This window comes from Poecilia mexicana, unplaced genomic scaffold (genome assembly GCF_051168715.1).
Source record: "Poecilia mexicana isolate PSO_F unplaced genomic scaffold, ASM5116871v1 scaffold_5, whole genome shotgun sequence".
Classification (NCBI taxonomy): domain Eukaryota; kingdom Metazoa; phylum Chordata; class Actinopteri; order Cyprinodontiformes; family Poeciliidae; genus Poecilia; species Poecilia mexicana.
This window is the reverse complement of record NW_028263374.1, coordinates 31,905,082-31,919,179: the sequence shown is the minus strand read 5'-3', so window position 1 is coordinate 31,919,179 and position 14,098 is coordinate 31,905,082. Positions and strand designations below refer to the sequence as shown.

Here is a 14,098-nt window from a genome sequence, read left to right as displayed (position 1 = left end):
CTCTGGAGGTGATCCATCTGGATTACCTTGTCAAGATCTCGTCTCTGTCAGTAGAACTGGAATTTATCTTGATGTTTGGCTGCCGTACTCACCACCATCATCATCCTCCATTGTGCTTTACCTGTTCGTTAATCCGCCCCCTGTCTTCTACCAAATCGTCTGTCACCCAAGAATCCTCTGCTGTTGTGTTTCCTGCCAAGCCAAGACTCACAAGAACAAACAAGATCCTCCTCTAGCTCCTCCCTGGATGTCTTCATCTGCATCCTACAAAGGTAAACTTGTTCCTGCTTATTTGGGTTTAATATATCATATTAACTTCTTCCAATAGGAAGTCAACTGACTTTTGTTTCATCATCCCCCTCTGACGTCAGTGTCAAGTTTTTTTTCTGCCCCATTTTTTTCCCACTTAATCAGCTGAATTTCTCTAGAACAATGATTTGACTGTCCTGTGTTCCTTTGCATATTGAAAAAGTTTCTCCAGTAGGTTGATGGGTGAGTACAATTAAATCCTAAACGGATGTTGCGGCTACTTCCTGGTTTTAAGAGTTGGCTTAGAAGCCTAGAAGATTCACTCCTTATTGGTTTGGCCAAGGAAAATGTTCAAACTTTTTCCAGCTTCTTGCTGGAGCATAAGGAGTTCCTTATCAGGAACTTGAAGCTGGTATGTCTGAAGGAGCAGAGGTAAGTTATTTTCTGCTCTTGAAGGTAACTTGAAATAATCTTGAATTCTTTATAAAGAGGATGGCTTATTGTGTCTTGAGGCAGAGAGGTGCATGAGAAAAGCCGATCCGATTCTGGTGTGACTTGAAAGTGGAGGTTTGTGGTCCAGAGTGAGCACAGAGAGGAATGGTGAACTTGAGGATCCGGAGAGGATGATAAACCGGACTAAAGATGAAAGGTTTCACCAAAGAGACATGAAACATGGGGGGAATCTTCAAATCTTCAGGAAGTTTGGGACTCCTGAAGGTTTGAAATAACTCAGAGGTTATTTCAAATGAGCCACTGAGTTTGCAGTAAGATCTGAGGTTGATGTTAAGTGTGGAAAACCAAACCTTTTGAGAATATGATGGAGCTGGAGACCTTCTGCGGTTGGCCAAACAATGTTTTACTCTGCAGTGTAGTTGATGGCATCAATGGTTTGAGACAAACCAAATATGATGCTGAACAGAGATGACAGAGGTGAAAACAGCAACAGAAAACCGATGAGGCGGTCAAGGCTAGAACGGTTTTCCCAAAGCAATGCTTGTATTGTGGACAGAAGCCACTCATTTCCCCAGTTTCATTTTACACCAAGACATTTATTTAATGTTTCTAGTGTGTCTTCATAGCTGTAATAAGGTAATAAAGCTTGGAATACAAGCTCTTGTTATGACATAGTAAAAGCCCCTAAATTCATATTTCATGCCAGTGAATAGATGGTCATGAATGTCCAGAGCCAAGAAACCCCCCATGAAGTGATCACTGAAAGCCACAGGTCTGGAATTACAATGACTGTTGTGATCTGTTTTCTGTGTATGAGGTTTTCTGTGTTTATTAGTCTGTTCCCCAGTGAGTCTCTGTGTCTTCCCTGTTGATTGATCCCAGCTGTGTCTCGTTTCTTTGATTACCCTCCCAGTGTATTTAGTCCCACCTGTTGTCTTTGTCTCTTGTCGGATCCTCGTCGTGTGTACCAGCCAGTTTCCCTGTGCCGTTGTGTGTTCGTTGTACTCCCCGTTGTTCTGTCTCGTGGATTGTTGTCATTAAATCATCATCTTCACTTCATCCTGGCCTGCCTGCGTCTTCCCTCACCTCACCAAACCCACCATCATGACAATGACTACTTTAGAAGTGGCATCAATAATTCAAACACCACAAGATATCTCATTTTGTCTGCTCACCAAGGGAGACTTTCATGTGCAGATGTGCCCCTTCCATATATTTGGCTAGCTCATCTATCATTGTGTCTTGGTCAAAGAGGGAAAGGAGAATTTCTGGTAGAATATTCATGCTGAGAAAGCTTATATTTGTTTTAAAACTTGTGTCTTTTGTGGGTTGGATTGTGCTTCCTTATTTTATGTTTAACGTCTGTAAAAATGTTTTCGGCAACAGTAATTTCGTCATTTGAAGAAAGTGCTATATTTAATCACATTACAATGCTACCTGATACAGTGCCTCACCTCTTTAACTTTTCAACTTTGTGTTACCTTGATATAACTTAGTGCTAAACAGATGTTAAATTGTGTTGACAAAAAGTGGCAAAACTTGGAAAAGTCCATAGAGTATGAACACTTTTTTGATACATTTGTAAATCAGACAACATCTGCAAGCAACATCTGTTGCTTGCAGATGTTGACAAAGCCGCTTCTCTCTGTGTCCCAGTGATCCAAAGAGTTTTGCTGTCTGGGACTTCATGCCCCTGGTAGGGTTACTGACGAACCGTTTCAGTGTTGAACACAGTGGCAGAGCAGCCAACAGCCGGCAGCCTCCCATCCTACTGGTATAATAGAGCTTTGTTCCATGTTCTGACTCTTAACTCTGCTCATCTAATCAATAGTTTCATTCATTCGATACCTCTTTCCTTGTAAGCATACAACGCTAAACTGTTTCCAATGTGCAGCTTCCCTTGTTGAGTAAAATGCTTATGATGTGCAAAATTAGAAAACTGCTCCTCACACCCTTCCATTTAACCTGTAGTGTCCAAAAGCTCTTATTATAGACTCCAAAATATCATTTTGAAGTTAGAACAATTTCAGGTTTACTACAGATGCTTTAAACTTAAAGAAATATTGAGTTGGTTTGTAACTCGGAACTACGGGAAAAAGGTTGAGGCAGTTTTAATGTACCTAAACACACAAGTGGGTCGCTTGAACTAGCTCAAACTACTTTTAAAACAGTGTTTTCATTGCCAGAAGCATTCCATTCCTATTGTTTCACCATGGGATCTTAAGCAATGATATTTCTGTGCAAGAAAAAAAATCATGTGTCTGGCCAAAACACAGGGAGGCATGACGTTGTGGGCTAACTCAAAGCTGTGCTGGACAACATCCAGATAAAAGTGGCAGGATATGTGAGTCATTTAAGCCCCAACTGGTGTGAGGACTGTGCATGCAGCCCCACAGCTTTCTTACATGTGGCATGAATGCACTGCAGCACAAGGCTTTATTTAGACATCGTTGAAGATCCCTGAATATGGACCCACTGCAGAGTCAACATTTGACCTGGAGGGCATCAGGGGGGTGGCCACATGGACAGCTCACTCACACAAGTAATGACCCAAAGAAAACCCAATAAAACATTTAATTGTGCATCAAGGCTTCCAGCTACATGTGCATCTATGTTCCAGCAAAGAATTTATTTTATAGGAAGATCCTAAATGTATCAAAATGTCATTTGTAAATTTACTGTCATTTAAATCTTACCTTTCACATTATGTTCTTGTTTCCCCCTCTCCCAACTTTCTGAACAGTAACTCTGAAGAAATGTGTCTGAAAAGGTGTCGTATATCTTGGAGTGTTATTAGAATACATAGTACATCATCTAAAAAAGTCTGTTTCTAATAAGTATCACAGTTGCTCTAGCTGCCTTTGTCAAAGTCACTAATGATGTCCCAATGGACTCATGATTCTGTGAGGTGTTAGTTCTGCTTGCGCTGAGTGATAGGTATTTTCTGAACCTACATAAAGAACCACAGACAACATATATGAGTTTTATAGCCGAACTTTTGCAAAAGGAGAAAGTCTCAGCAAACTGCTCCTCCGAGCCTTTCACTGAGTGATCTGCCCTCTCTCAGCTAGAGCTGGCCTTTAATTTTGGAAAAGGAAAGAACAAAAGAGATAAACAGAAAAGACACAATGCATGCTTTGTCTACACACAGGTCATCTGGTTCTTTCCCTTGGGACAGATTTCTCTAGAAGGAGTAATTGGTTATCTTGCAGCAGATATGTTTGGTGCCAAAGTATTCAACACAGCAGTCAAAAGTCTTGACACAGGCAATGAAAAGATCAAACACTTCTAAATGAAAATCACATTCGTCTATGTGATATTATGAATGTAAAAATGATAACACAAAAATCCTAACACTGAACTCAGCATTAGAACTGTCTCACCATATAACTCCAGTGGATCAGGACAACGGGCCTTCTTCTTCACTCTTACCTGTCGAACAGAAACTTATAGTAAAACTTCTATTCCTGCTGCTTCATGACTCCTTTTATTTCACTTGTATGGTGAGAATTGCTCATGTGAAAGTACAATGCTCCGGATGGCTCATTATTTTCCAAAAAGCTAGGTTGTTGACTTTAAAGTATGAACCTCAGTATATTTGCAATTAGGTATTAAAATATGTGGGACATTATTTAGCAGTCAAAGCTATTTTAACTTAGGTAGAGATTGTTAATTCTGAATATAACACAAATCATATATATTCATTTAGGTATTTAGTATGCAAGTTGGCGAAATAGAATATGCATCAACAGACAGTAGCTTCATTCCATTGACCATGTGATTGTGCAATTCAACATTTAGAAAATACATCTGCTTAATGGAAACACCGCAATTTAAAAAGAACTGGTTTTTTCACTAAAGTTTTGACACCAAAATGAGGTGGCTCATATCAAAATTTTTTAATTTTGCAAAACTGCAATAGACATTTTTTTGCATCATACGAGTCACGTGATCAATAACTGGATGTTGCCACTGCCACAAACCACAATGAAGAAGATAGATAAGTTTCATCTGTTGATTCAAACAAAGTTTGTGAAGTGAGAAAACACGATTTTTGTTGGTTTTGTCAACTGAAATACCTTACAAGTCAAAATATGAGTCATATATATATGAGTCATATATACTGCTCAAAACAATAAAGGGAACATTTCACTTTAATTTTGTGTGTGGCTCCAAATCCAGGCCTCCATTGGTTAATAAATTTGATTTCCATTGATGATTTTTATGTGATTTTGTTGTAGCACATTCAACTTTGTACAGAACAAAGTATTCAATGAGAATATTTCATTCATTCAGATCTAGGATGTGTTATTTGAGTGTTCCCTTTATTTTTTTGAGCAGTGTGTATATATATATATATATATATATATATATATATATATATATATATATATATATATATATATATATATATATATATATATAAGTGACGTGTGGTGAGGTTCATATGTGAGGAGCTGACTTAATCATAATCAGATATACAAATAAAGACCCCCTGCATGTTATTGTTTACATATGGAAATTTTGCTCACACAGACAACGCTGGAAAGCAAAAAGACTTTTCTTTTACATGGCATCCATATCCTCGCCACCGAAGTAGAATAATTCCATTAACTCAATGAAACTTGGAAATGTAGGAATTATTAATTTAGTGTTTGTCATGATGGGAGCTAATTGCTTGATCCACATACAGAATGACAGACCAGAAGATCTTCCAGAGGAACTGTCTATCATGGAGGTGTGGTTCTTCAGGCAACACAATGGGAAATTTGAAGGGGAAACCAGAGGCGAAGGACTCAGCCAACACAATGGGTAAAATCCAAGGAACGATGTGGAGAAACTGTTACAGGCAAAACTCTCTCAGGTGCTTGAATGCTGGTGATCCGCTAATCTTATGCTCCAGACTAATGAAGCAGAATAGTTTGCAGGTGTGTTAACACTCTGATGCATAAGTGGGTCCTTTTGGACCCGGAGAGGTCATCTTATTACAATATCTTTGTAGTGAAAGTTTTCATCACTTCATATTCCAGGTATTCCTCAACAAACATGTTATTGATAGCATGCAGTTAAAATTTTTAATTTACCTTTTACACATTTTAAGAAATAGAATGTTTTATATCACTACCCCATTCTTCCATAAGTGGGTCCAAAAGGACCCGCATTCATTTCCTACGGAATTTGAGGAGAATCATTGTTTCTTACCAACTGCGACTGTCAGGAACACATTTTTTTGTGAACCGTGCACACTAAGTCCTAAGTCTCAGCCTGAATAATAATATGTTTTACAAAGCAAGAACGCTTACATATAATTATTATCTTTATTTTTACCTCACAAGTGTGTGTGCGTGTGCATGCGTGTGTGTGTGTGTGTGTGTGTCAATCGTCAGTACTGTGACAGTGTTATTGTCACAAATCAACCTATTAGCCTTCTTTGAAGTTAGCTAATACTAGTTATCTAACCAAGCTAGCTAACATTACTGCCTATTCTTTATTGTGCATGTGTATTATTTGTGTGTGTGTGTCTCTGTGTGTGTCTGACACCCTGGAAAAGAAAACCAAAAGAGAGAGAATGTGTTGAATGACATGCAAAACCTGTTATCGACGTGTTCAAGATCCTTTCTTTTATTATCTCAATAAATAAAATAAAAATTCATAGCTATATAAAATGCATAAATAAATGAGCTGAAAAAGAATAGAGTGCCTTCTCCAGGTCGGGGAGGATGTCTTGCCCCAACTGGAGCATGAGATCAACAGGCGGATTCACGCAGTATCTGCTAAATGAGTTTTTCAACTCATTTAGCAGATACTGCGTGAATCCGCGAACAGCAGCGTTCTGGATCAGCTGCAGCTGTTTGATTGATTTATTAGTCAGACCTGTGAAGACACTGTTGCAGTAATCAATGCTGCTAAAGATAAACGCATGGATGAGTTTCTCTAGATCGTGCTGAGACATTAGTCCTCTAATCCTGGAGATGTTCTTCAGGTGATAGAAGGCCGACTTTGTGACTGTCTTAATGTGGCTCTGAAGGTTCAGGTCAGAGTCCATCACTACTCCCAGGTTTCGGGCTGATCGCTGGTTTTCAGTTGTAATAACTGAAGCTGTGCATTGACTCTAGTTCGCTCCTCTTTAGGTCCAAAGATAATAACTTCAGTTTTGTTTCTGTTCACCTGGAGAAAGTTTTGGCACATCTACACATTTATCTGTTCTAAGCATCTATTCAGTGATTGGATGGTTCAGAGTCACCTGGTGACATCGTGATGTAGAGCTGTGTATCGTCCGCGTAGTTATGGTAGCTGATCCTATTTCCTGTTATAACTTGAGCCAGTGGGAGCATATAAATATTGAAAAGAAGGGGTCCTAGGATTGAACCTTGGGGTACCCCACATGTGACCTTTGACCTCTCTGATGAGAAGTTTCTGATTTAAACAAAGAAATCCCTGTTTTTTATGCAAGATTCAAACCAGTGGAGCACTGGACCAGAGAGTCCGACCCAACTCTCCAGTCGATTCAGTAAAATGTCATGGTCAACAGTGTCGAAAGCTGCACTGAGGTCCAACAGAACCAGCACTGTGGTTCTCCCACAGTCCGTATTTATATGGATGTCATTGAACACTTTGACTAGGGCCGTCTCCGTGCTGTGGTGAGCACGAAAACCAGACTGGAAGGAGTCAAAGCGATTCATTATTGTTAGGAAGTTAGTTAATTGTTTAAAAACTGCTTTTTCAATAACTTTGCTGATGAATGGGAGGTCAGAGGTCGGCCTGTAATTCTGAAGTAGTGATTTGTCCAGATTGTTCTTTTTTATCAGTGGTTTGATAACTGCTGTTTTCAAAGCCTGGGGGAAAACACCTGATGAGAGCGATGAGTTTACTATTTGGATCAGATTATTAGCAACGGCAGGCAGGACTTTCTTAAAGAAATGTGTGGGTAGGACATCCAGACAGCAGGAACTGGAGCTTAATTGACTTATAATTTCTTCTAGGGTTTTATAATTAAGTAGCTGAAACTGGGTCATTTTTCCTGTATTTGTTTTGTTTGAGCAGAGCATTGGTACTGGCTTTAGAGTGGATGTGCAGATTAATCCTCTGATCTTTTGAATTTTTTCTGAAAAGAAACTGGAAAACTTGTTGCAGGCGGCATTAGATTGAAGTTCAGGTGGTGACATCATAGGAGGATTTGTGAGCCTGTCAACAGTAGCAAATAGAGCTTGAGTGTTGTTGGTGTTTTTGTTTATGACATCTGCAAAGAAAGTCTCTCTTGCATGTTTTAGTGTTGTGTGATATTATGTAGTCTTTCTTTGTAGATGTCATAATAAACGTGCAGTTGAGTTTTACGCCATTTCCGTTCGGCCCTATGGCAGAGTTGTCTAGCAGATTGAACTGTTTGTGCATTTCTCCATGGAGATTTCTTCCTACCAGACACAACCTTCACTTTAATGGGGGCAATGTATTCAATGATATCTGAAAGTTTGCACTGAAAATCATCTACCAACTTATCTACGTCATTATAGCTTAAGGGTGAGGAAGAAGAGTAGATTTGTTTAAATGTTTCTGCTGTGTTTTCTGTGAAAGTATGTTTTGTGATAGTAGCTGTTTGTCCAAGTGGGTTAACGGATAAAGAACATTCAAAGATAACAGCAAAGTGATCCGACAGGTGACATCAGTTACAGAGACATTGGAAATATTCACACCCTTACTGATAACCAGGTCCAGTGTGTGTCCATGAGTGTGTGTTGCTTGTTTGACATGTTGTGTTAAACCAAAACTCTCTAATATATCAAACAGCTTTTTTGCCCCTCGGTCTTGTCAACATGAATGTTGAAATCACCGACAATTATCAAACAATCGTAATCAACGCATATGAGAGATAGAAGCTCATTCAAGTCCGTAAAGACTTTTCCTAATATGTTGGGGTTTTGTATAAAGTTAGTGTCAAAGTTCGTTTGTGGCCTTTTACCTCAATTCCAAGATATTCAAAAGACATAAAATTACCCAAAGAGATTTTACTACAGTTTATGGTATTCTTAAATATTGAAGCCACGCCTCCTCCTTTTTTTTGTTTTCTATTCTCACTTAAAAAATTGTACGTAGGAAGTGCTGATTTGAGGAAGAGTTGTTTCATTTCCACAGGTAGCGTTGATCTCAAACTTCACCTCCAGCCGTTGAATCTTCGTTTCTAAAAACTGAAGTCATTGTAGAATACTATTAATGTCCTTGGGGTCGGACGGGGGCATTTTGCCCTAGCTCAACTTGGAGGTGAAGAAATGTAAGGTAAAAATAAAAGTGAGAAAATCTCCCAGTCCTTAGGTCTGAAGTAATCAGGTTATTATGTCGATAATGTAAATATAACCATAAAAATTGTGACTTTAAAAATAATTCACAGGCAAAGTTATCAGTAAGGACGGGAGAGAGCAGGATAAGCTGTTCCTCCTTCAGCTGCCAAACGTCCATCAATCAAATCCAAATTAAAATGTTTTAGACTGAAATCTAGAAAATGTTGCTTTTATTCACAATCATCAGTTTAGAGCAACCGTTTGACTTTAAGCAACCGATAGGTGAAGTGAAGAATTTCACTTCACCTTGCATTTCAGACAGGTTAACAACGTAAGTTTTTTAAAATTAAATGGTCAATAATTTTATCCGTTACTCAATTCTTGAGTACAGTTTGTCTGTTCCCCTAATAATTTTAATTCATTACAATATGAAAAGTGACACAAACACAAAACCAATTTCAATCAATTTGTAGATTCTTTATAGAATTAAACTCTAAATTAAATGTTTTAGTTAAATGCAAAGAAATACTTCATAATCTTTGAACACTGCAATATCAATTATTTTCAACACTTAGAGATGTTTAATTTAGTTCCAAACTAGTATTTCTTTTAAAAGAAAAAAATAAAACATTTGCAAATCATTACTAGCTTAGAATCTCTAATACATTTTTTAGTTGGTGTAATTTAGTTGCATAGCTCTATCAGTTTTTTGCTTAACTTTTAGTGATTACAGTTTTTTCCTTCACAGTTTCCCAACCTATGGCTCGTGGGCCCTAAGAGGATCACTGGTCCTTCTGTTAAGGACTGAGTTAACGGATACAAAGTGAACGATTTTATCCAACATTGTACCTAAAAACCTTCAAAATGTTCTTTTCTAGATAGATAATTCCTATATGCAAACAGGATTAGTAAGCACAATCTTTATCACAGCGGTGTGTGTGTAACTTATCTCGGCTCTCCGCTGTCTCGCTTCCCCCTCCTGCTGCTGGCGTCGCTGCAGCTGGTCCTCCCTCCGTCTCTCCTCCAGCTTCCTGTCAGTCCAACTAGCTCTGGTGTTGGATTTTTTATAAGTTGTCCAGACCATCCCTTAGTGAATGTCCAGGTTATCCACCAATGAAACAAGCGTCAAACAGTTCAGTTTGCTCTCTTTGTCTTTAAAGCACATTATTTTCCTTCTCCACGCTGATGCCAAAGAGTAAACCAGTGGAGGTTGTATAAGTTCAGTTGCAGCCAAACACGGAGATATAGTTCCAGTCCAAATGTCCAGCAGGACTCCATACAGTAGTTTTCTGCATGGCAGTTCCCAGATGTCCAGGAATTAGGATCAGCGGACACTTCAGTGCCTTCAGTGCTCAGGTGGTAGAAATCTCTCCTGTCCTTTTTGTCTTCTTTATTACTGTCATTGGCTGGTGATGAGGGAGGGACGTCATCTGATAAATGGCAGGACAGGTCTGAGTTGAGGTCAGAGGTTAGACGCACTGCAGGGAGGCTCAGACATAGGAAAAGGAAAGAAGCAAATAGGAGTAGGTTAGGGTTTGTCTTTCTGTGTTTTTTACATAAATATTTTCCATATATCTTTTCTTTCTTGTGATCGTATAGTTTTTAGCCACTTATTACCCAACATTTTAAGAAGTCATAAATCATTTCCTTATTCAAACACGTATAAACATGAAATATGTTAAAGTCTGTAGTCTCTTTTATCCTGTACAACATTAACCTTTAAAATGTAGAATGTAAATTTATGTTAACTTAGCCTGAGTTAACATCTCACCAGAGAACAATGGATTTCTATAAATTTGTTGATCTCAGTGCTGCAGACTGTGAAGCCAGCGGGCAGCCCTCCTCTCAAGGCCTAAGAGAGATAAGAGGCTGGATAATGTCCTGGTTGGTACCTTACTCTGATCACTGACCCCTCCAGATATACAGCCAAAGGATCATTTCAAGTTGGTGTTATAATCTAATTACGACACAATACATTAAACATTGTTCTCTGAGGAGAATTTTATTATTTAGTTTTATCTTTCAGCTTCTCCTCCTTCAGGAAAGTCATAATTCCACTTCTAGCATGCAAAAAGGTTGTTCCCATGTTTTTTATTTCAGTGAGACGTCTCTCAACTGGTTTTTCTTTGAAAGTGTAGGAATGCTAAAAAAAACAAAACAAAAACCACCCATTATTTCCCTTAGATAGTTACTTTCTTTCTTCAGGCGAGAAATAGAATAAAAACACCACAATCTTCCCATAATTTTAGTACTCTGCAAGTTTAGCTTGAAATTTTTTGATATCACGTGCTCTCTCAGAGAAAGTGCCGTATGTCAGCTCTCAGTGCCTTCTGAAGAACAGGCTTCTACTTGGAGCCTAGCTTCCAAGCGGTTCTTCACTTAGGATTCTAATTCTGAAGACAGAGAGTTTTACTCTCAGAGAGAAGAGCACCATTCACTCTTTCACGCACACCCATCAACAAAGCAGCAATAACAAAACAGCAATGTCAGCACAGTAATGACACTTCCTATCTGCATGAGGATTTGCCCTTATGGGGTCTCCTCAATCAGAGAGGGGCTTTAGAAACACCTCTTCTTTCCTAAGGATTTTACAGATTTTTAGTTAAAACGCCATTTGACAAGGATTCTCACACCTCCAGATATAGCTCTTTTAAAATTCACTTACGTTTCTGTCGTTTTGTGTTGTCCGGTTGGATCTTGTCAATCCGCCGTTGGCAGACAAAATCGGACATAGGCGCTGGCCCAGCGAAGAATTTTGCCTCCCAGATCTTTGTTTCCAAGTACTGTTCACTCTGGCCATGCATGGTATTCAGCACGTCGTTCTTAGTCTGTCAGCGAGCGGGTATGTAGAGATCTGGGTCACGGCACCAAAATGACAGTGTATATGAATTTTATGGCTGAACTTTTGCAAAAGGAGAAGACTCAGCAAACTGCTCCTCCAAGCCGTTCACAAAGCGTTCTGCCCTCTCTCTTCTAGAGCAGGCCTTTAATTTAGGAAAATAATAGTGAGAAAAGATAAACAGCAAAGAGAGGTGGCAAGCTCTATCTACACACACAGGTGTAGCCCTTTCCCTTAAGAGCGATTTCTCCCAAGGGTGGAGGGAACGATCAGTTCTCAGGAACACAGATACTTGGTGACTTTTAGCACAGACAAGAAAATCACGTCAATGCTGGAGCTAAAGTAATAATAAAAAATGATAACGCAGAAAATCCCCATCAGGACTATTATTACTTATATGGGATCTTTATCAGCATGCAGACATTTTGTAATGAATTTAATAAACTTATTTGGAAATATTTGTAGTTAATGGAAGATTGAACCAGCTATTTGATGGAAGTTTATTCTGTATAAATTATAAATAGTTTTTCCAACTACAGTACAAATCACCTTTTGCTCTATTTATCTATCTCTGGTGTGTTAAATCAACCCTGATCCTCCTTGAGTTTTATCTTTAGGTTTTCTGATAAACCACCTTTATTTTAAATGTTGATTCCCTCATTTTAACATGAGTACAGCATCATAAATGCTACACTAGACTGCAGCTTGATAGGTAAATGTAATTGTATACGTAAACATTAAAATAAGTATTAATTTAACAGTGAGTGTACATGGGAACTATACGGTTTGTATTTGTTCTCAGACCTGTAACCAGTATAATGTTTAATATTTAATGTCTTTTAGAACTGTTCAAATGTTTATCATCTTTCAAACCAGGACCTTCCTCATTTTAATTTTTATGTTTTTTAGCTTCTGCTCTGCAGTTTGACCCAAAGCTGACATTGAGGACTGCAGCAAAACTGTCAAGAAGTGGCTTCATTACACGCCAGAATGGGAGGAAGGCATCGCAAGGAACCAAAGTGACACCAACCAGAGTCAAACTGGGTTACCACAACTTGTACTGTTTCCCTGGTTTATACAGTACAAAGCTTAACCTCAAGGATGCTGTTCTTCCATGAACAACAGACTGTTGTTATGACAGTCAAAAAAGAGTCAAATATGTTCAAAGATCTATCCCTCTTTTCTTAAATAAAATGGTATAACAAACCCATATTGTCATTTTCAACCTTTTGTACACAGTGGTAATACGTTAATGTAAAATACTTTTGAATGACGCATACCCATAATACCCATCATCTGCCAATAAAATAGTGTGTTTAACAACAGTGAAGAGACCTTTAGTGGTATGTTATGATGTAGACCTATCAGACCTAAAAATGTACTTAAATCCCTTGCTTTCATTCAATATAAAATCAACACAAATCTGCATGTGGATCCACCTTCAGATGATGGTTGAATCAATGTTGATTCCTAACTGATTCAGTGTAGAATCAACACAAATATGCATGTAAATTCACATATAGATGATGGTTGAATTAACATTGATTAAATGTAAAATAAACACAAATATGCATGCAAATCCATGTTTAGATGATTGTTGAATCAACGTTGATTCCAAACTGATTCAGTGTAGAATCAACATATATATGCTTGTAAATTCACATATAGATGATGGTTGAAATAACATTGATATAATGTCAGTTATGGTTGAAACCCTAACATTGATTCAACATACAAGTCACCGACCACTTTCAATGTTGTTTCAATGTCAGCCTTCAACATTGATTCATTGTTTCTGGCTGACATTGATTCAATGTTGTTTCAATCATTCTGTGCTATCTGGGAATATTTCAAACATGAAATAATTCTTGTGTGAAATAAAACACAGCAGAAAGTATCATACTAAACATTATTTTGAATCAAAATGACAAAAGTAGCATAGAAACACATTGATTTAAATACGGGTCCAAAAAGACCCACTCATGAAAGACTATAGTCAATATATCATGCATCAGAGGGTTAAGGAAGCATGGATCAGCCAAGCATCCTTAACTTGGCTAATCCGTGTTGAATTAGCAAAGTATATTTATCATGCTGAAACCCCAGAACAAAAAAATATAGCTATATTTTTTGATTATATATTTTTTTATTTTTTTTATTTGCTGTGGTCCTCTACGAGAGGACCACAGCAACCTCCCTGAACAAGCCCCGGTAACCATCACTGTGGCAGATGTCCAAGAAAGAGTCTCAGGTATGAAAAACTGGACAGCACCAGGGCCTGACA

General features: G+C 38.2%; 1 long non-coding RNA gene across 1 annotated transcript; it reads left to right on the top strand.

Annotated features, from left to right (window-relative positions):
* The first annotated feature begins 5,378 nt into the window (after positions 1–5,378).
* LOC148159833 (uncharacterized) lies at positions 5,379–13,024 on the top strand. Its single transcript, XR_015762967.1, has 2 exons — positions 5,379–5,514; positions 12,724–13,024. It is a non-coding gene; the product is annotated as an uncharacterized LOC148159833 (long non-coding RNA).
* Positions 13,025–14,098: the final 1,074 nt, after the last annotated feature.